Source organism: Lepidochelys kempii, chromosome 5 (genome assembly GCF_965140265.1).
Source record: "Lepidochelys kempii isolate rLepKem1 chromosome 5, rLepKem1.hap2, whole genome shotgun sequence".
Taxonomy (NCBI): domain Eukaryota; kingdom Metazoa; phylum Chordata; order Testudines; family Cheloniidae; genus Lepidochelys; species Lepidochelys kempii.
Genome location: NC_133260.1, coordinates 79,910,822 through 79,931,890, shown reverse-complemented (window position 1 = coordinate 79,931,890; position 21,069 = coordinate 79,910,822).

Genomic DNA, 21,069 nt, shown 5'->3' with positions numbered 1-21,069 from the left:
AAAAATGTGAGCACAATTGTGAATGTAATTTGTACACAATTATTGTAATTGCACATGCAGATCAATTATTCATTTGTGGAAATGTCAGGTAAGGTATCAAACAACCAAAAGGAAAACTGGGGGGTTATCTATCTCCAGCTCATCTGAATACCAGGCTAATGAAGCTAGGACAACTACTCAAATACCTTTAGATAAGAGTTAATTTTCTTTATTTCTGTCCACTCCGTTCTCTTCCCTTTTATACCGTTATCTATTTAGTGTAACTGAACCAATTTTCAGACCACTTCATTAAATTCCCTGTGCAGTTATAAAATAAAATAAATATCTTTAATTTCCTCACAAAAACAGGGAAGTATATATTAAATAGTACTTACCTAGACTACAGTATTTGAAGAAATAGCTCATAATCATTACAAGCTTTCTTCTTTTAATGCATGAAAGTCCTGATTATAAAATGGTACCAATAATTCATGCTTCTAAATTATAACTCAATACCTATATTTTATTATCACTAATCACAGTGATACAAATATTATTTGGCCTGAAAAGGCAGAGGAATAGCTTTTTACTAGTTTTAGTTATCTCCAATCTCGGGGATTATGTGGCCATTAGTATGGCTGCAAAGTCACAATATCTGAGGGTGCTCTCTTTAAACAGATTATATTAATAATAACTGAAGAATATGACACATTTTGTCCCCCTGTATTGAATGGGGAAGTGGAGAAGGGAGTGTGGGGCAAGAGAGGGTTAGTCTTACATACACTGGCATAGCAATGTTAAGGGAGAAAAATACTCACATTTTCAAGTTTGTTCCTGCATTGAAGAGGAAACCCACTATCTTGTGCTGTGGAGCCATTCAGATTAAACTTGTATTTAGCATGTAACACTAATTTTTCTTTTTAAAGTTCTTTCAATGAAGGGGCATTAGATGAACCAGTGTTGTGGCTCTGGAGAGATTCATTGAAATTTAAGGCTGCTCCTGGATGGAGAAAAAACAGAACATTCCCATTTAATATATCTCACCTCTCATCTTCGCATCAAAAAGCATGCTGTGCCATTGTGAACATTTTGATCTCTTGGGACTTTCTTCACTTCAAGAAAATAACAGTGACTTCTTTAAAAGAAAAGGAGTACTTGTGGCACCTTAGAGACTATCAAATTTATTTGAGCATAAGCTTTCGTGAGCTAGCTTACAAAAGCTTATGCTCATATAAATTTGTTAGTCTCTAAGGTGCCACAAGTACTCCTTTTCTTTTTGCTAATACAGACTAACACGGCTGCTAATCTGAAATCAGTGACTTCTTTGAATCTCTAAACTGCAGTCTGGGTAAAAATGAAATGAACATGGAGTTGCATTTCATTTCTCATCTCTCAACATTTTACCCTTACCTCTGTAGTTGAGACATCTGAAGAAAAATGTCTAGGGAAAGCTCCCAGTTGGTAACTCTGCTGGCATTGTGTGTGCCTTTTCAGTCGTCAGGGTCTCAAGGTGGAGCTCCTTGCAGAATATCATTTTCAGTAGAACTTCAGAATAGTTTTCTGCATCTGCTTCTTCCATTCCCTCCAACAGGGCTACAAGCCTGACATTTTTTCACTAGGAACTGTTCTCAGGATCATCTACCATGTTCTGGGAGGAGAAAGCATCTTTTAATAGTTTTAGGCTGATAGATTCTAATATCTGTGTACAGTGCCAAGTGTTTCTCCGTCTTGTCAATTAGATTTACCATACATTTTAGCAGCTTGCTTCTGCAGTGCTAGAATGTTGTGGGTATTGTTTGTAGTTTCTTTAATGTATTTATTTCCTTCCCTAATTGCTTTTATGACTTTTCCCGATTGCTGTAATTTGCAGGGATTCTTCAAGGTTCATCCAGAAAGAGAAGTTGAGGCTTTGGAGTCTGTGTCCAATATAGGAGTTTCTGCTATTTGGGGGTAACCTGCTGAATAAGAATCTAGTTTAAAAGTCTAGTGAAAAAGACTGTTTAATATATCCTCTACCCCCGTTTCCTTGCATGATACCATATCATTTCATGTGAATGGATTTTAAATTCAGTTATTCCTAACCTTTTTTTATGTTTTGTATGTGCTCAAAAAATCCACTCACTCAACCTTCACCAAATACTGCTCTTTCTGATCCCTCCGTCCCTGAATTCCTCTTTTCTGGCAATCACCACATCTCCTTTGGCATTCCCTGCTCGCCTCCTGCACCCTGCCCTGCCACCCAATCTTCTGTGACTTCCAATTCATCAAAGTCCATTATTCATCTGTCTCTTGCAGCCCTCTCCTTCTGGCCCGCTCTTCCACTGACACAGTAGTTGACTCCCATGCTCTCTGGCACCATTGATTCCTTTGCTCTGCTCACTCTCCACAAGCTCTGTCATAATATCCAATTAAGTTTACCTGCTAGGAGGCTTAAGGTATCTACATACATTTCTAGTCTCACACTTCAAGCCTAAGAACTGGCACTGTTTGGAGATCTGTACTGAAACCTGAGGAGAAATGGCCTGGGAATTTTGAAAAACTTATTTACCAGAATTTTGCACTCTGAGCAATTCAGAGTACATTTTGGCTGAAAATATAAGATGCTGCCAATTACTGTATTACCCTTATGCAGAAGGAGGAAAGTATGAACATCATGAATGATTTACATTACTTTGCATAACTTGCCACACAACCTTTGTTTAACATTCAAGTAAGATTACCCAGATAAAGAAAGAAGGCAAGAGAGAGAAAAATTTATGCAATCTATGGTTAAAGCAATCTAAAGGTCAAAATTGTAATATTAAATAAATCTTACATGATTTTATACACCCTAATTTATTGTCTATGTGCAACTGACATTTTAGCTCTTGGTTTAATACCAAGCACTTCAAAGTATTCTTGTAGAAGAATGGTTGATAACCCTCTTACATGGTATAATTGGAATTCTGCGTGTTAGAACATTTGGTTTCTGAAAGATTTCTGAAAATGTTAATAGCTGTCTTTTAAAATGGTGTAAGTGTGAAATGCTATGAAGAGCAAAGGTTTAAATGTCACTCTGTGTATAATTTTCATATTGTAAAAACTAAATAAGTTTTTTTAAATAAAAAAACCTAAAGGCCTGCTGCAAGTTTAAAGATATAAGCTAGCTCAGTATTATTATTATTTTTAAAAAAACCCAACAGATATGACAGGCTTTAGGCTTGTTTTGCTAAAATTTACATTTGAACATTTAACTGGATGACAGTGGTAGTGGTGCAGATTCCTCCTATTTCCTGACACATGTGACTGGAGTATGAATAATTTACCAAAAAAAGCATGCACCCGATGAGTCTTCCAGAGCCTCATCACCTTTCTCATCAGAGGTATTTTTCCTTCATGACTCCACGGGCACTCAGGCTGAAGAGTTATGCAGGATTTCTCTGGGTCAAGCATGTTTTACTGCCATCTATTAAGAAGGAGCCTGTAGAACTATGTCAACATGCAAGCGCAAGATTTTGTTTGGTTAGTTTCTTTTAATATTTGTCTGGACTGGAGAAGAACAGATAGTTTCAGTTCCAGTGCAGAGATCTTTTGCAATCATTTTACTTCTGGGATGATTCCATGCATTCTGGATTATCTGGATTTTTAAAAGCAGCAATTTTTGATAGTCTATCCACTAAGAAATAGTCCATCAAAAGAAGAAATAGAACAAAAATGATCATATTACAGGAAGGTGATATCAGCAAAAATGTGTTTTTTGTATTCTCCTTTATTATTATTAAACATAATGTAGGGATAAAAGTTAGCTTCACCATTAACAAGGGTATCGGTTTACCATCAGACCTGCCTAAATCAAAGGGATGAGAATGTTTACCAGAGCAAAAATATGGTATAAAAAGCGGGTAACATAAACAACAACCATGCCAAGAATGCCTTGTCCTCACATGTTGGTTTTAGGGAGCTAAAACAATTTTCCCCTGATCTACTGTAACAATAAAGATTTACTTCAAGCAAAACAATATAAGATAATATTTCTATGTGCAAAAGGAAAGCATTCTTTTAAGTCCTATTGTAAACTTTGTGACTACTCAGCCTCCACCAAGTTGTTTTCTTTAACAAATTTGTTTATCAGGTTCATAGTAAAGAGCTTCTGTCTAGAGAAGGATTTCCCAAACTTTGTCATTCACAGAGCATCCCTCTCCCAAGCTCAGAAAAAAAAATTGTGTAGAAGGAACAGTTTTTCCTACATGAAGCACCTACCACATATGACCCAGGAGACTGTGCACCTATGTAAGGGATTCTAGACCCTATACTTTAGCTCACTACTGCAGCAGAGATGCTGCTGCTGCTTGGGTGGTAAGAGGTCACTAGGAACTTCCCTTCCAGAGAAGGGAGGAAGGACCCCCCTCTAATGTACCTCTGTGATGGGCGCTCAGCCTATTAGGGCTGGAAAGAGGTGTGTAGGTCAGGGTTGGAGGTGGGAGTGAATCAGGGGAGCATCAGAGGAGAATGCCAAGGATGGATTTACTGCATGCTCCTATGTGTAGCGTTCCAGTACTAAATGCTATCTTGCTTTTATGTTTGTTTTGGCAACGTAGGTGTCTGATTCACTATTCTCTGCTAGGCAGTATGTAAAACAGATGTGTTTATTTAGATATTAGCGAGAGAAATTAAAACAACAATCTTAGAAACATGGCAAGAATTAGTTCAAGAGAAAAAGAGACGATTATTTTTGCTTGATAATGTCAAGGGCAAGTGGGGGAACCACTGCAATGTCAAATGTCCCGTCTTCTGTTGGCTGTGGGGAGTGGGGGAACAAACCACAAAAACCAGACCCAGTTAAATCACTAGAAAAGCCAAATTCAACATCTGGTGTTTTGTCAAAATGAAAACTAAAGCATGGCTACTTGAGTCTATATCTTACTGACGTCAATGAGACTTTTGTCAAGGCCCAATGAGTAGGCAGAAAGACCAGAGAGTTTTGTTTTCTCCCAAGAACATACAGGACATCATGGTAGCAGTTATTAGACATTTATTCCTGTATTAGGTAGCTGTTAATAAAAGTCTTGTACTTTTACATATTTTTTATTTGCTGCACAAAATGTTTAACATTGGTACATTTGTATTCATACATTCATTCTAGGAAGTTACAACATACTGAAAATGCCATATTGTGTATCTTTAAGGATTCTCATATGTCTTATCTAACCATCCATTACCTCCTTTAAAAAGAATAACAATATATATCAAGAATATAAAAGACACCAGCTGGTACCAAATTTCATATTTTCAATAACAATGGAAAACCTTAATCACCTTTAGAGTCCAACGAGGCCAGTGTGAATGTACTGTAAATGTTAGCTAAGTATTTAACGTTAACAAAGAACAGTTTATAACCTGATGAATTTTTTTGTGGTGACATTTCTCAATCTTCATTTTTTTTTCTTTAATTTCTATCTTTTCACTCAAAGAAGATCCTAGAGTGACCTTGAAATCTGCACTGGCATTTTCCCAGCAGAAAAAGAAGCTCTTGTTTCTCATTTGCAAAAATGAATAACAATTTGATCATTCTTAAACTTCTAAAAGGTTAATTATGCTCTCTCTATGAGCACTGAATAAAACCTGCTTTATCTCTGCCCAAATGAAACCCACAGGGCTCCTGTTCCCTGTACTCTGCCTGGAGACCAAATCCTGCAAGCTGTCAATTAACTCCTATCAACTCATAGATCTGTGTGAGCTGCAGTTGATTTTCTCATCCGAAAACTATGACCGCTCTCATTTGCCAGAGCTGTCGGGTGACTTAAAAATTTTTGCAGCAGGAAAGTGTTATCTGGCTGTGGGTTTGGTGGACAGAAAAGGAGAGAAAGTGGCAGAAGAGGCCATGGATTAAAGACAGTTTGTTCTTAGCGCTAAGATTTCCATCTGGTTGCAGAACTCAGTTTGAACTCGAGTTGCATGTTTCAAACAATAATAGAAACTGAAACATTATGTGCTACAAAGAAGATTCCCCAAGTTGGGTGCCTTTTTAATAGCACTGCATAACAACAGTCAGTCAGTCACCTATGAGACAAGACTGTCAAGCCATCAAATTAGTAGAACAGAAACATCAGCATTAAATATTACCCCAGCTGCTATTAGTTCCTGGCCATAGAATGGCTCTTTACTTCTGAAGTCAGAAATGGTAAACTTAAAAGGGAAGACTGAGATGCTGCAAAAACAGCATTTCATTTTTACCCTTAAAAAGTATTATTTTCAAATGAAAGGAATAAGAAAAGGTGAAAAATTCACTGACTGGTGAGCGATTGCCACATTCCCCCCACCCCTGTTTGTTTTATATGTACAATGTAGCACCTGATCTTGTTTACTGCAGAACAAGATACAGCTCTCAATGGGAGTTGTGAGATTGTAATGGATGCCTTCGAAATCAGAGCAATAGTAATTCATTTTAGATATATAATTTACAAATATATGGTCTTGCAGTTAGGACATGTGACAGGAGCTCTGGGTTTGGTTCCTGGCTCTTTCACAGACTTCCTGGTTGACTTTGGGAAGGTCCTGTATGCAGTGTTGTAGCCATGTTGGTCCCAGGATATTAGAGAGACAAGGTGGCTGAGGTAATATCTTTTATTGGACCAACTACTGTCGGTGAGAGAGACAAGCTTTCAAGCTACACAGAGCTCTTCTTCAGGTCTGGGAAAGGTACTCTGAGTGTCACAACTAAGGGCATGTCTACACTGGCAGAGTTACAGCACCGGCAGTTACAGACCCGCTCAGAGAGCTCTGAAGGAAAATCGCTGTTGTGTGTTCACACTGACAGCTGCCAGCGCAACAGCGTTTTCCCACTTGCGGCATTTGCAGCGGTATTCAGAGCAGTGCACTCTGGGCAGCTATCCCACAAAACACCTCTTTCTCTTTTGTCACTAAGAGTTGTGGGAAGGCAGAGGGGGTCGTGGGGCATCCTGGGTCCTGTCCTGATGCCATGTGATGCATTGCTTCACATCCCAGCAATTCCTGTGCTTCCGTCCACATTTGGTACCATCTTTCAACTGTTTATGTATTGCATGCCCTGCCTCTTTCAGGCTGCAGGAACGGATCCCAAACTGCTGACCAGTATGCTGCTCGTTCTGACGAACATGTCACAAGTGGCAATGACATTATTGCTTAAACTACAAGGGGAAGAGGAGTGCAATGTTGATCTCGCCATGCATAGTAGCTACGACACGAGATTGCTTATGGTATTCACGGAGGTGCTGACCATAGTGGAATGCCACTTTTGGGCTCGGGAAACAAGCACTGAGTGGTGGGATCACATCGTCTTGCACGTCTGGGATGAAGAGCAGTGGCTGCAGAACTTTCACACGAGGAAAGCCAAATTCATGGAACTGTGTGATGAGCTCGACCCAGCCCTGTGGCACAAGGACATGAGAGTGAGAGCTGCCCTATCATCGGAGAAGCATGTGGCGAGTGCACTGTGGAAGCTGGCTACTCCAGACTGCTACCAATCAGTTACTAACCAGTTCTGAGTTGGAAAGTCGACCGTTGGAGTCGTGTTGATGGAAGCGTGCAGGGCCATTAATCACATCCTGCTCCAAAAGACCGTGACTCTGGGCAACGTGCATGACATTGTAGATGGCTTTGCACAAATGGGCTTCCCTAACTACGGAGGGGCAATAGCTGGCACACATATTCCAATTCTGGCACCAGACTACCTAGTCACCAAGTACATTAATTGGGAGGGGTATTTCTCAATGGTTCTCCAGGCATTTGTGGATCACCATGGGCATTTCACAGACATTAATACAAGCTGGTCCGGAAAGATGCATGATGCACACATCTTTTGGAACACAGGCCTGTTCAAGAAGCTGCAAGCAGGGACTTTCTTCCCAGACCAGAAGATCACTGTAAGTGAAATCAAAAAGTCCATTGTGATCCTGGGAGACCCCGCCTACACTTTAATGCTATGGCTTATGAAGCCATACACGGGACAACTTGACAGCCGCAAGGAGCGGTTCAACAACAGGCTGAGCAAGTGCAGAATAACTGTTGAGTGAGCATTTGGTTGTTTAAAAGCCTGCTAGTGATGCCTATATGGGAAGCTGGACATGGCCAATGACAATATTCCTATGCTTATAGCCGTGTGCCTGGAGGCTGAGTTTGAACAGCCAGAGACCAGGGCTATTAGAGGGGCACAGAGAGGGGCCATAAGGCTCAATTTGAAGCTGAAAGCCACGAATATTTGTTGCTATGCTCGGGATTGCAGTGCTCTTTTTGCTTTCACTTAATAGAATAAAGATTGCTTTCAAACCAACACAAATCTTTTATTAAAAGACAACAACTGGAGGAGAGAGTCAAACAACAACATTCATCAGCAAGGAGGGACAAAGGGGGTGGGGAAAGGGAAGGTTTCAAGAGGAGGAGGGGTCCTGGGATGGCTACAGACTTGTATATGTCCAGGGATCATACCCAACCTTCTCCTTTGGAGTACAATGCAGTGGGTGCTGTACTTCAGCAGGGTTAAACTGCAGAGGGTGGGTGTTGAATGCAGTAAGTAGTGGGAGTCCACACTGCTGGACTGCGAGGAGGGAGGAGTGGAATGCTGTGGGTAGGAGTGGAGCCAGGAGGTTGATAAGAGTGTGTTGGCGGTCTGTGGGGGGTACATGAGAAAGAGTTTTGCGACAGCAGCTGCATGGCAGGGCGGCCATGGAGCTGCTCGATTTGAAGAGCTATTATCGCCTGAAGCAAGTCCACTTGATGCTCCATAACCTTTACGAGCCACTCCATGGCTTCTTTCTGGTGTGCCACGTTCTCCTTTCATTCCCTTTTCTCGCTATCCTGCCACTCCTTCAATTCCTTTTTCTCGGCAGCGAAGTGTATCATAACCTCATGCAGAAAGTCCTCCTTAGTTCTTCTTGGCCGCTTTCTAATTCTACACAGCCATTCTGCCACCGATAACAAAGAGGGAGGCTGGACTCCCAAGGTCATCTCTGAAGTTTAAATGCAACATTTTACAGAAGCAGTATTGTTTGCAACACAGACAACACTGATTCAGTGCTTTAAAACACAGCCAGTACTCACACACCTGTCACGAACTGGCTGACCCAGGCAAACACACATGAGCCACAAGACCCCCAAAACAGTAAGTAGCTACAGGAGCAGGGGAAATCACTCTTCCTGGACCCTGCTGTACATTGGGCACATGGCTCTTGGGGAGAGCCAGCACTGTAGGGGGAGGCCCTGATAATCCTCGCTGTCCCCACACTTTCCACAGGATGTGATCATTATTGAAGATATCCCCCTGCTGAGGGTAAGCAGGGAATCAAGGGAGGGTCTTCTCCAAGCCTTCTGCCCTGTCCCCTATGCAGCTCGCCTGTATGCAGCAATGGTCCCGTCTTCCCCCCCAGATTTCCTTCTCCTGGCTAGGTCCACTCTCAACTGGCACGTGAGCCAATGAAGTATCCACCATGGTCTTCACAGTGGAGGTGGGGTTGCCACCGAGTACCGCATCCAGCTCTTTGTAGAACTGCTCGTGGGTGCAGCAGTGGAGCAGCGGTTTGACTCTCGCGCCTTGTTCCGCAGCTCCTTCACTTTTACCCTACACTGCAATGTGTCCTGGTCATGGCCCCTTTCTATCATGCATCATGAACTCTGTCCGTAGGCATCATAATTCCTGTGGCTGGAGCGCAGCTGGGACTGGACAGCCTCCTCTCCCCAAATGCCGATGAGGTCCAGCAGCTCAGGATTGCTCCAAGTGTGGGATTGCCTGGTGTATGGAGCAGGCCTGGCCACCTGGAAAGATGTGCTGAGACCACTGCACGCCTTACCAAGCAAACAGGAAGGGGACTTTCAAATTTCCAAAGGAATTTAAGGGGTGGGGATGATGGTTGGTCATCTGAGGGCAGGGCAGTACAGTTCAAAACGATGACCAGAGAGGCGAGAAGAGGCATTGTGGGACACCTCCTGGAAGCCAATCGCGGGGCTGTAATTGCCACAGTGTCTACACTGGCATCGCAGCGCTGTAGCCCCGGCGCAGAAAGCTGTACACCTCTCGTTGGGGTGGTTTTCTTACAGTGCTACAACTGTGCAGTTTCTGCGCACTGAGTGGCTTGGCAGTGTGTGCACCTCGGGAGTTACAACGCAGAAAGTTGCTTTACTGCGCAGAAACTTGCCACTGTAGACAGGACCTATACACAAGGTGGAACAGATTATTTAAGATAAGTAGTTAGCACATGTTCTAAGGGACCATTCGAAGTGAAGTAGCCAATTAACACCCCTGTAGTCATAGGATAAAAGGGGGTTACTCAGTTACAGATTGCTGTAACAAGCCATACATTCAGTGTCTCTATTAAGACCATGATTTTTAGTGTCTTGTAAAGTTATGAATTTAGGCTCTCATGCTCATCTTTTGAGAATGCTGTGCAGGTTTCCTTTGAGAATGAGGGTTAGATATAGAGCGATCACTTTGACAAAAGTGTTCACCAACAGGTGATTTGCTTTTTTGTCCCTTGGGAAAGTCTTTCAGTGTGTCTGTCTATGTGTTAGTGCTTCATCTGTAAAATAATAGTACTTGTTTTTTGGACCAGGTCAAAAAAATCAGGATTAAATGTTTGTGAAAAGGCAAGTGAAATTGTGAATTTCAAAATGTTGTCACCAGATCTTTAGCTTCACCAGATCAAAAAGCAGCACAAAATTTCCATGAAATTGTTCACCCATTGTCAAAGCCAGGGTACAATCCAGACGAATGAGTAGCTGAGTCACCACTGCCCTCTAACCAGGGGTGCCCTTTACAGTGTTTTGCTGCTGTAGCCTCCAGTCTGGACTGCTCACAAACAGCCTCCAGCTTCCAAGTCACTCCCACCTATGTCTCTATGTGTACTGCAGCCAACCAGCCACACCTTGGCTCTTACCAGTCTCAGTTGTATTACAAGGTGACCCCAGCACACTCCCAGTCCTAGATTTTCCCTCCAGAAATGTCTGTACTTCCCAGCCCTCTCCTGGACAATACAAACAAGTCTGTTATTGCTTTAATAGAAGTAATAGACACATAACTTACCACCCCAAATGGAGTGTCCCACACTTCAATTCAAATCAGACATGGTTACCAGAAACATAAAGATAAAACACAACTGGTGCCCATCTTAACAAACTGTTAAATTCAATGCAAGGTTCTCATCACGTACTTTCAAAGTAGTTACTGACCAAAGTTCTTAAGTTAGGACCACTTCTCCAGTTCAATGGCAGCTTCTTTTGTCTCTTCTGGTGCAGTGAATCGATGGGTAGAGAGAGGAGGGGTGCCTTGGGGTGTCTGCCTCTTCTTTTTATAATCTGGTCCCCCCTTTGAGAAGTATTTTCAGCTGGGAGCAAGGCTGTCTGTGTGGAGGGGAACTCCATGCTGTTTCTTTGTTGAGATGTAGATTCTTTGCCTGTGCCCCTTTTCCTGCCAAAGAATGGCCAGTTAGCAGGTAATGGTCCATCAGCCTTGTTTACACCTGTCTGAGGCCTCAGCTTGAACTTTGTCTCTGAGGAACCATTTTAGGCACCCCCCCGACTTCTCTGGAAAACATACTTTTTGATCATAATCTCAGTTTGTTTTTAACTTCACATGTACTGCTGCTACTTGCATTTTGACGTGATATTATTGATCAGTAAATTGAGTTTTTAAATGACATCTCACAAGGCACACTTTGTAGAAAGATTATTACAATAGTGTTTAGGCTATGCACATGGGTACATTCTCTCATACCCATGGAGGCACATAATTTGAAATGTCAACAAAAATTAATCCTAATTACAAATTTCAAAAAATTCTGACCAGCCCTGCTTAGTTCCTCTCCCGGGTCAATTTAGATTGTAAGCACTTTGGAGCAAGCACTGTCTCTTATGATGTATTTGTATAGCACCTAATATAATGGGGCTTTGATCTCAGCTGAGGATGTTATGGGCTACCATAATTCAAAGAATAATATAACCAGGAAGATTTCTTATGAAATATAAGATAGGAGGGTAAATTAAATGGTTGAACAAAAGAGCTAAAAGTAAAATGAATTCCATATTTGTATAATGCATGTCCCCATTACCCTCTTCTTTTTCTCATCATTTCCTGATTTTTCCAAAATACCCCAAAAGATGTCCCAAAGTGCATCATTCTTGATTTCAAAATCAGTTGAAGGGCTCAACATCTTGCAGGACTGGATCTTCTGTCACTGATACTATGAGTTACATTAGACTTTTGGTGTGAAATCCTGGCTCCTTTGAAGTCAATAGTAAAACTCTCATTGATGTCCAAGGGGTCAGGATTTCACCCCAGTATCAGTGATGTCAATAAATGGGTGGATTCTGGGCTAACTTTGCCAAAGCAGTTCCAATTGGTTTAATAGAGGGAGGAAATAATTTTAAATAAAGGCAATTTAAAAATTAGTGAAGATCTGAATCCTCCATCCTTCCAGCAGCCTGATTATTTGACACTTGAAGTCAGTATAACTGCTCTGATTTTTCAACAGTAATATAATTAGCAAGGTGGTACACAGTGATTGATTTTTTGACAAGCCTCTGTAATATGTTACTATACAGCATATTAAAAAGGTCTCTGTGAATCTTTGTCTCCCAGTTCATTAAGTAGCAGATCAAACACCTATGAGTATATTGCCAAATATCTGTTATTTATATAGCAATATTCCACCACCACTACAAGAAGACCTAATGAAGACTGAAACTTCACAATTATTTAATTAAATTTAAAATACACCTAGAAGCTTAATGAAAAGTATATAGTTTTAAAGCATCCTAAATGTGCTGTCAAGATCACCTGATACAGTGTGAGAAATAGAAAATCTACTAGGCAATTATTTAGATATTAATATGTAAACGATTCAAGGATTGTTTAAGTTAATTTCTTGCTCATGATGGACTACACTAGAAACTGAAGTCTTGTGCTTATCCATGAAGAGGAATACCTGAAAAGTTTTGAAAAATTCCAAATGCAATAGAATAAGGCTTATGGAACTGTGCCTCAGTGGGCCATAATTGAGAGTGCCAAATTCAGGACAGCCTGGAGCAGCAAACTGCAGCCACGGGAAGCCGCAATCAGCCGAACCTGCAAACGCGGCAGGTAAACAAACCGGCTCGGCCCGCCAGGGGCTTTTCCTGCACAAGTGGCAGAACAAATTTGGGAACCACTGCCTTAGGCATTCCAGTCCTTGTATTACCACCGAAAACACTACACTTAGAGATGAGTGGTTCTTTGAAACCAATCTCTTCAAATAAAAGGTTCTTCGGATCCCAAAGGACCGGCCACATACCCAGGTCAATAGAAAACTTAATCTTACCCAAAAATCACGCTGATGCCAGTCCTTTAGTATCTAAAATCTAAAGGTTTATTCATAAATAGAAAGAAAGGTGAGAGTCCTGGCTGGAGTCCTTGGAAGTTTTTGCATTTTTAGGCACTAGGCTATTAAGGGGGCTGTATTTATTCAAATGATATTAGTATATGCATCCAATAAAAATGTCTATTTGTTATTTTTTTCTTAACCCTCTCACACATCTATGTCTCCCCTTCTTTAACTCCTTTTGTTCTAACATCTTCACTCTGGCCTCTGTCTTTTCCTCCTTAGTCTCTGGCCTTCCCACTCCTTGTGGTTTCTTTCAGCCATACTTTCCTCTCTCCTGGTTCTGTCCATCTCAAGATATTTCTTTCCCTGTTGGTCATTCCTCCCTGGTTTCTTCCCTTGTTCCTCTTTTCTTTCCCCATCTCCTAGTACTTCTATTACTAATTTCCTCTCCTCTCTTTTCTGGGATGGTTTCTGTCTCTTCTCCACTTTTTCCTGGTACCCCATTACTTGCTTCTTGTTGCCAGTTGATAACATGCTGTTTCTCCTTCCTCCGCTATTAACTCTCTGCATGGTTCATTTCTGCCCTGACCTCTGTCAGTGTTCCATGATTACTAAAGAATCACACAGTGGGCTCTTGTGCTGTCGGACACTGCTCCTTCTGGGCTTCTAATTTTAATTCGATAACGTCACAGCGTGGGGCAGAAGTCACTATTGCCTTTTGTTGGTGTCATAAACATACAGCTAAGGGTAGCATACAATCCCTCCTTTACCTGTAAGGGGTTAAAAAGCTCAAATAACCTGGTTGACACCTGACCAAAAGGACCAATATGGGAAGAAGATCCTTTCAAATCTGTGGCGAAAGGTTTTGTTTGTGCTCTTTTTGTGTGCTCTCAGGACAGAGAGAGGGACCAGACAGGAAAAAAACCTCTCCTAAAACCCTACCTGAAATAAGCATGTAAGATTACAAAAATTGTAAGTAAAGCAAGGAAATGAGTTAGATTGTCTTTTGTTTTAGTTTGTGACTTTTCCATTTGCTAAGAGGAAGGTTTATTCCTGTTTTTTTGTAAGTTTGAAGTTTTGCCTAGAGGGGGATTCTCTGTGTTTTAAATGTTATTACCCTGTAAAATTACCTTCCATCCTGATTTTACAGAGGTGCTTCTTTTACCTTTTTTCTTTATAATAAAGTTCTGCTTTCAAGAACCTGATTGGTTTTTAGTGTCCTAAAAGCCCAAAGGTCTGTCTGTGCTCACCTTGTTTACCTATTTGGTTGGTATATTATTCTCAAGCCCCCTCCCCAGGTAAGGGGGTAAAAGGGTTTGGGGGAATATTTTGGGGAAACAGGAACTCCAAGTGGTCCTTTTCCTAAATCTTTGTCTAACTCACTTGGTGGTGGCAGTAATACCATCCAAGTACAAGGGAAAGTGTGTGCCCTGGGGAAGTTTTTAACCTAAGCTGGTAAAAATAAGATTAGGGGGTCATGTGGGTGTCCACATCTGTACCCCAGAGTTCAGAGTTGGGAGGGAACCCTGACAGCTGGAGTCAGGGATAGGGGTCCTGGCTGGAGTCCTTGGAAGTTTTTGCATTTTTAGGCAGTAGGCTATTAAGGAGCCTATATTTATCTAAATGATATTAGTATATGCTTCCAATACAAATGTATATTTGTTATTTCAGTGGATCACTGATGTGAGATGCTGCATACCTGCTCTGCTGGTGCCCAATGGGCACCATATCATGGGAAAATTTTTCATTACAAAACAGTCTCAGACATTTGTTAAACTGTAGAATAGGCAGGGCTGGATTAAGGCATGAGCACTATAGGCTTATGTTGACAGCCGCAGCTTCTGGAGTCACATAAAGAGTTCAGAAGCTTAGCTCTTTTTTTTATATTTTATTTTTTTAGACAAACACTATGTTTCTAAAAAGAAAAGGAGTACTTGTGGCACCTTAGAGACTAACCAATTTATTTGAGCATAAGCTTTCTTGAGCTACAGCTCACTTCATCGGATGCATACTGTGCATCCGATGAAGTGAGCTGTAGCTCATGAAACCTTATGCTCAAATAAATTGATTAGTCTCTAAGGTGCCACAAGTACTCCTTTTCTTTTTGCGAATACAGACTAACACGGCTGTTACTCTGAAAACTATGTTTCTAGTGGTCATGTATGCAAACAAAACTTAAAAAGGTATCCCAAGAAATATTGATGCATGCTTGAGTCTGCAGACAGTCTGAAACAATAGCTCCAAGATGTGTGGACCACCACTTTCATCCTAACTCTGAAACATGCTGCCACTCTAAGGGGTCATTGTAACAAGGTGGGGCTTTTGGTTGGATTGGACCCAGGCAGGCTACCCTGTGGGATATGCCTAGGGCTGCACAATATCTTAATTTGCCCCTGAGAATAGGTAGTGCCTGGGTTGCAACAATGTAAGCATCCCTTTACTACTCTATCATAGAGAAGATAATTCAGTCTCTCTTTCTTTTTCCTTTTTTATAAGACTGCCAAAAAGGGTTCCAGTTGAGATGGTGCTCTTTGTCATGAGGATATCTTTTCTGCAAATCGTGAGATATGAACCAGCAAACCAAAGCACCCAGTTTAAATGTTTAATTTTGAATGGGTGTTTGCACATATTTGGAAATAGAATGCACGTGCCCATTTGTTCATGAACTTCAAGTGGTCTGTCATTTTGTTCAATAAGCTGTGGGGGCGTTGTCCCTAACTTGCCATTCTAACAAATATTTGACATTAGAAAGACAAGGCGGGTGAGGTAATATCTTTTATTGGACAAATGTCTGTGAGTGAGAGAGACAAGTTTTTGAGCTACACAAAGCTCTTCTTCAGATCCCTTCAGAAGAAATTACTCCAATAAAAGATATTATCTCACCTACCTTGCTTCTCTAATAGCCTGGGACCAACAAGTCTAGAACAACACTGCAAACCAATATTTGACAAGTAAGTCAACAGGATACTAAGCAGATATAGTTGACATGAACAATAATGTGTTTTTTACTGGCCAATATACCAAGCATTTATCAGAATAATGAGTGAGGTTCAGTGTCAATCACTGACTTTTTTCCACTTAATGAGTGTTTGTCTTTCCTTCAATGTCATCAAACTTGTTAAGCATCCAAGCTGTAATAACCAGTTTCATCATTGCAGCACTAGGGGGAAATGAAAATAAATACAAGAAGAATATGAAAGAAATATCAAATAGCACACTGTGCTAAAAGTGTTCCGTGGCATCATTTACCAGCAGCACATGGTTCATCAGTGATTTGACGAGGGCATCCTCGTTAGCGGTGTGATTTTGGACCTTGTTGGGAAAACAAAACTGAAGAAAATGTAGCCAGAGCAGTCGTGTCAGCACAAGAAGAGGGCATTCATTGGTGTGGGAGCACATGAAGCGAATAAGTTGGCAGAGGTGCCCAGATAGTTCATGTGCCACGCATTTGGACACCACATCCTCAGATGAGGTAGATCAGTATTTCTCTAAATGTGAAGCCATTCTCCCTGAAGAGGGTCCAATCTCTGCCAGGGGAAGCTGCAGCAAATCCAAGGGAAACAGCCTGGGCAGAAAGAAAAGGAGGACTTGTGGCACCTTAGAGACTAACCAATTTATTTGAGCATAAGCGTTCGTGAGCTGTAGCTGTAGACAAACTGTAGCTCAGGAAAGCTCATGCTCAAATAAATTGGTTAGTCTCTAAGGTGCCACAAGTACTCCTTTTCTTTTTGCAAATACAGACTAACACGGCTGCTACTCTGAAGCCTGGGCAGGATGTTAATAGGAATTTTGTGTGGAGAATCTAAGGGTAAACTATGGTTCATGGCCTGCAATGAACCGTACATCTGACACAAAGGGAGAAATCCTCCCTCCCGTCATAAAGATCAAATAAACTAGCTTTGCACGGGAGTTCTCCAGCATCACAGGCTTTGAGGAGGGAGGCATTTTCCAAACCCCAGGCCCTGGAGCACTGGTACAGCTACTCTGTGACTGCAGCTGCACTCCACTGATTACAGCAGCCTCTGAGACCGCTGAGTGCCAATTCCCTGATGAGGGCATTTGGCTGACAGATGTGCTTTGTCTAGTCATGGATAATACCGTCTTCCCCCTGCTTATCCTCAAGCCCTCCCCCCTCCCGCCCTAGTATTATTGTGCAAGGAGCTGCTGTGCAGCACAGTCTGGCCCCCTGGCAGGGACATTAGCTTGCTCCATGCCAGTGAAACCACAGCATTTCCACTACATTTCAGACCCTATGTATTCGTGGAGAGGGGGTGGGGAAGCAGTATGTGGATTTAAGGCCACATATTTGAAATCCAGCATAACAGCAAATATATACGTTGCACCCACAAAACACTGTATTTGTACACACCAGACAAGGACCTGTGATAGCAATTTCCACATGTCCACATGTCAGGTCCACTTTGTGTTTGCCAGTGCAGTGTAGTGAGTATGCCAGCATGCATATGATTCTGCAGGAACACCTACTATGCTGGGCTTTGAAAATGTAGCTCTGCATTTTTATTTTTTTTGTATTTATTTTTCTTTGTGTACAATTTTTTTGAATGGGAGGCTAAAAATGAATGTGCACCATGAGATGCACGGTTGCTGATCTGTACTCTTTTCTACTGAGCACTACAGAAAATTTCTGCATATGGTAATAGGAGAAAAATAAGTTCACTCAGTTCTTCTGTCAATAATACACTACTTTTTAAACATTTCTTTTTAGTCTTAATCCATGTTTACTCTGATTTTCTACTATGATGGTTTATCTGGTATTCTGTGATACTAATATATAGCTAGATTTATGAATAATATTAAGCAAATAGTCAAGGTCCGATCCAACTACCATTAAATTCAGTGGAAAGAGTCTCACTGACTTCGATGAGAGTTAGATCCGTCCTTTATCACATTATTTTATTTTTAAAGGAACATCAAGTACTGCTCTTCAATGACATTGTTTCCCAGACATCAGCAATTGTTCACTGACCCAGATATGAACTTGTATTTTTGTCTGTCTCTGTTTATAAAGTCTCTTTCTCTGCCATGCTTATCTACCCTAGTCACAGAGACCTGTTTAACTTGCTGAGAAATGGTGATGGACCAAATTAGAAAGCTTACTGTTTATAGCTGGGTCTGTCAGATCTAGTTAAAAAAAGAAAGAAAGAAAGGGAAATAATATTTACATAGATCAGGGTCTTCTTTTACTGTTCTCACTTCTTTGCCATTATTCAGCTGCAGGAAAAGAGATTATTGCTCAAGGGGGGGAAAAAGCAGTTCTCTTTAAAAGTACTAGAAGCTGAAATAAATTGCCTTCTCATCAGCCTAATACTTCCATCTGACAAGACAAGATGATAAGTTTCATTGCACTCAAGGGTTCCTTTCTCAATTCTTGCCCATATTTTTTGAGTAATGTTCACTCTTCTGCAATTCTCTCAACCCTTTCCCACAGCAGAGGAATCACAAGCTCTTTGTCAAAGCTTGTGAAAGCCAGAAAAGGAGGTAGAGTTAACCAAAAAAGATGTATTTCTATTCAGAAAATATCAATGCTGCTTCAATAATAATAATTTTAAAAAATCTTTTAGAACACACCAAGTTTTGTTATATTTGGCTTTCATATGAACCTGCTCTGATTCATATAAACTGTACCCATATGTCACAGTGTATCTGCATGTTGTTGCTAATTTTTATTTGTAGTTGAGCTGTGTGTTTATTATATAGCCCCAATCTTAAATAGACGTTATATACACTTGATATAAAATGGGCCAAAGGGTTGTCTCGTTGACTACAAATGGAGTTACTCTGCATGTACACTGGTGTAAATGAGTGCAGAATTTGTCTTAGCTATCAGGCACATCTTTGTGTTTCTTAATTACAGTTTTAAAATAGAGATAATACACTTTCGATTTTTTTGCCTACTTTCAGTGTTTCAGAACTAGGAGAAAATGTCCTAAAACACTCAGGAAATATATATAAGTTTTTGTGCATGCTATAACTATCCTTAGATTAACGATAAATTCTTTTTTAAAATCCAAAACTGGTATGAAAATGTCATAAATTTGGAGATTTCTTTTGCTTTCCAAAAAGGTATAAAATCACTGTCAAGAAAAAATAAAATCTGCTTCTTAATTTGTGGTGCTATTCCTTTGAATGAGAAGAATACCTATCTGAAGGTGCTTTCACTAACATTATGCGTGTGTACTGCCTGGTGACAAAGCATTGCAAAGACTTAACCCTGCAAAGAGGAAGGTGATTCCGGTGCAGTCACACTAATCTGGTGGTTGATGTTTGTTGCTGACCTGAAAGTGTCAAAGCAGCGTTATGTAAAAATAAAACTGGGTGCAGTGCCTGTAGTCCTAATGAAGGCCTGGATGCAGACTGGCTTGTAGATACAACTGACCCATGTTTCCTACACATTCTGTTTGCTGGAGAGTTGTGCATAAAAATTTAAAATAATAAGATTAAAAACTTTAAGAAAAAATGTAAAGGACAAATATCCAGCAAAATTACAATAATTGTTGCCTAGAAGTACAGCACTGTGAATCCTTTTCACCTGGAACATCAGTGGTTTTATTCTTGTCTTTACTAAAAACTTAGGGCTTTTCTACACTTACTGGAGGACGGACGCTGCAGCGATCGATGCATCGGTGGTCGATTTAGTGGGTCTAGTGAAGACTCGCTAAATCAACCGCTGATCACTTTCCTGTCAATTCCTGTACTCCACCGGATTGAGAAGAGTAAGGGGAGTCAACGGGAGACGCTTTCCCATCGAAATCGCACAGTGTAGACCCTGCGGTAAGTAGATCTAAGCTATGTCAATCTGAGTTACGCTATTCACATAACTCAAATTGCATAGCTTAGATCAACTTTTCCCTTTAGTGTAGACAAGGCCATAGTGCCTGATCAATTGCTTATGCTGCTGATTCACTGCTAACAATGAATTAATGGTGGACTGATTTGGCCTTCTTTTATGGCAAGTTGATTATACAAATTTGCCCACTTAAAAAAACAAAACTAGTATCAAATTCAAATTATTATTGAGGCAGAAAAGAAAAGAAGCTGCATGGCACTACAATGCTTTATTATCTTACCAGTTACAAATGTCATACAGTAAGTTTCTTTAGTTTCACATGACCATAATTACAGCTGTAATGAGGAAGCTTTCTATTTTTATACTGTATAAGTGGTGTAATAACATAGTAGTGGTGTTTTCCTTGTCTAATTTGTACCATGATACAAGATTTTAAAAATAATTATTATTTTACATTATTTGTTTAAAAGTCCAGTTTAGTTCCTGCTGGTTAAAATGGTTAGTAGCATTTTTCCTATGATAAAACTCAGGTATTTACTTGATTATAATGTAAAACACCTTCATTGTCCCTCAAAGGCATAATACCACATTTTTAGCAGTTGCTGCAAGAAATGCAGAGGCTGAAATGATATAGAATGAATCAGCATTGAGCTGGAGCTTGAGCCGTAGGAATTTTGATACCTACGGGCAGATTTCTCGAGGCTTGTGCAAAAAGGGCTACAATCGGGACACGCAGCAGTGCAGTGCGAAGATAAAGGAGCTGAGGCAGGCGTATCATAAGGCAAGGGAGGAAAACTATCGCTCCAGTGCTGTACCTAAGACCTGCTGGTTCTATAAGGAGCTGGATGCTATCCTCGGTGGTGACCCCACCTCCACTGCCAAGAGCCCCGTGGATACTTAGGCAGGCCTGGAGGCGGCAGAAGGAGGACCTAACCTGGAAGATAGTCATTGATGAAGAGGTGGAGTTAGATGATGATG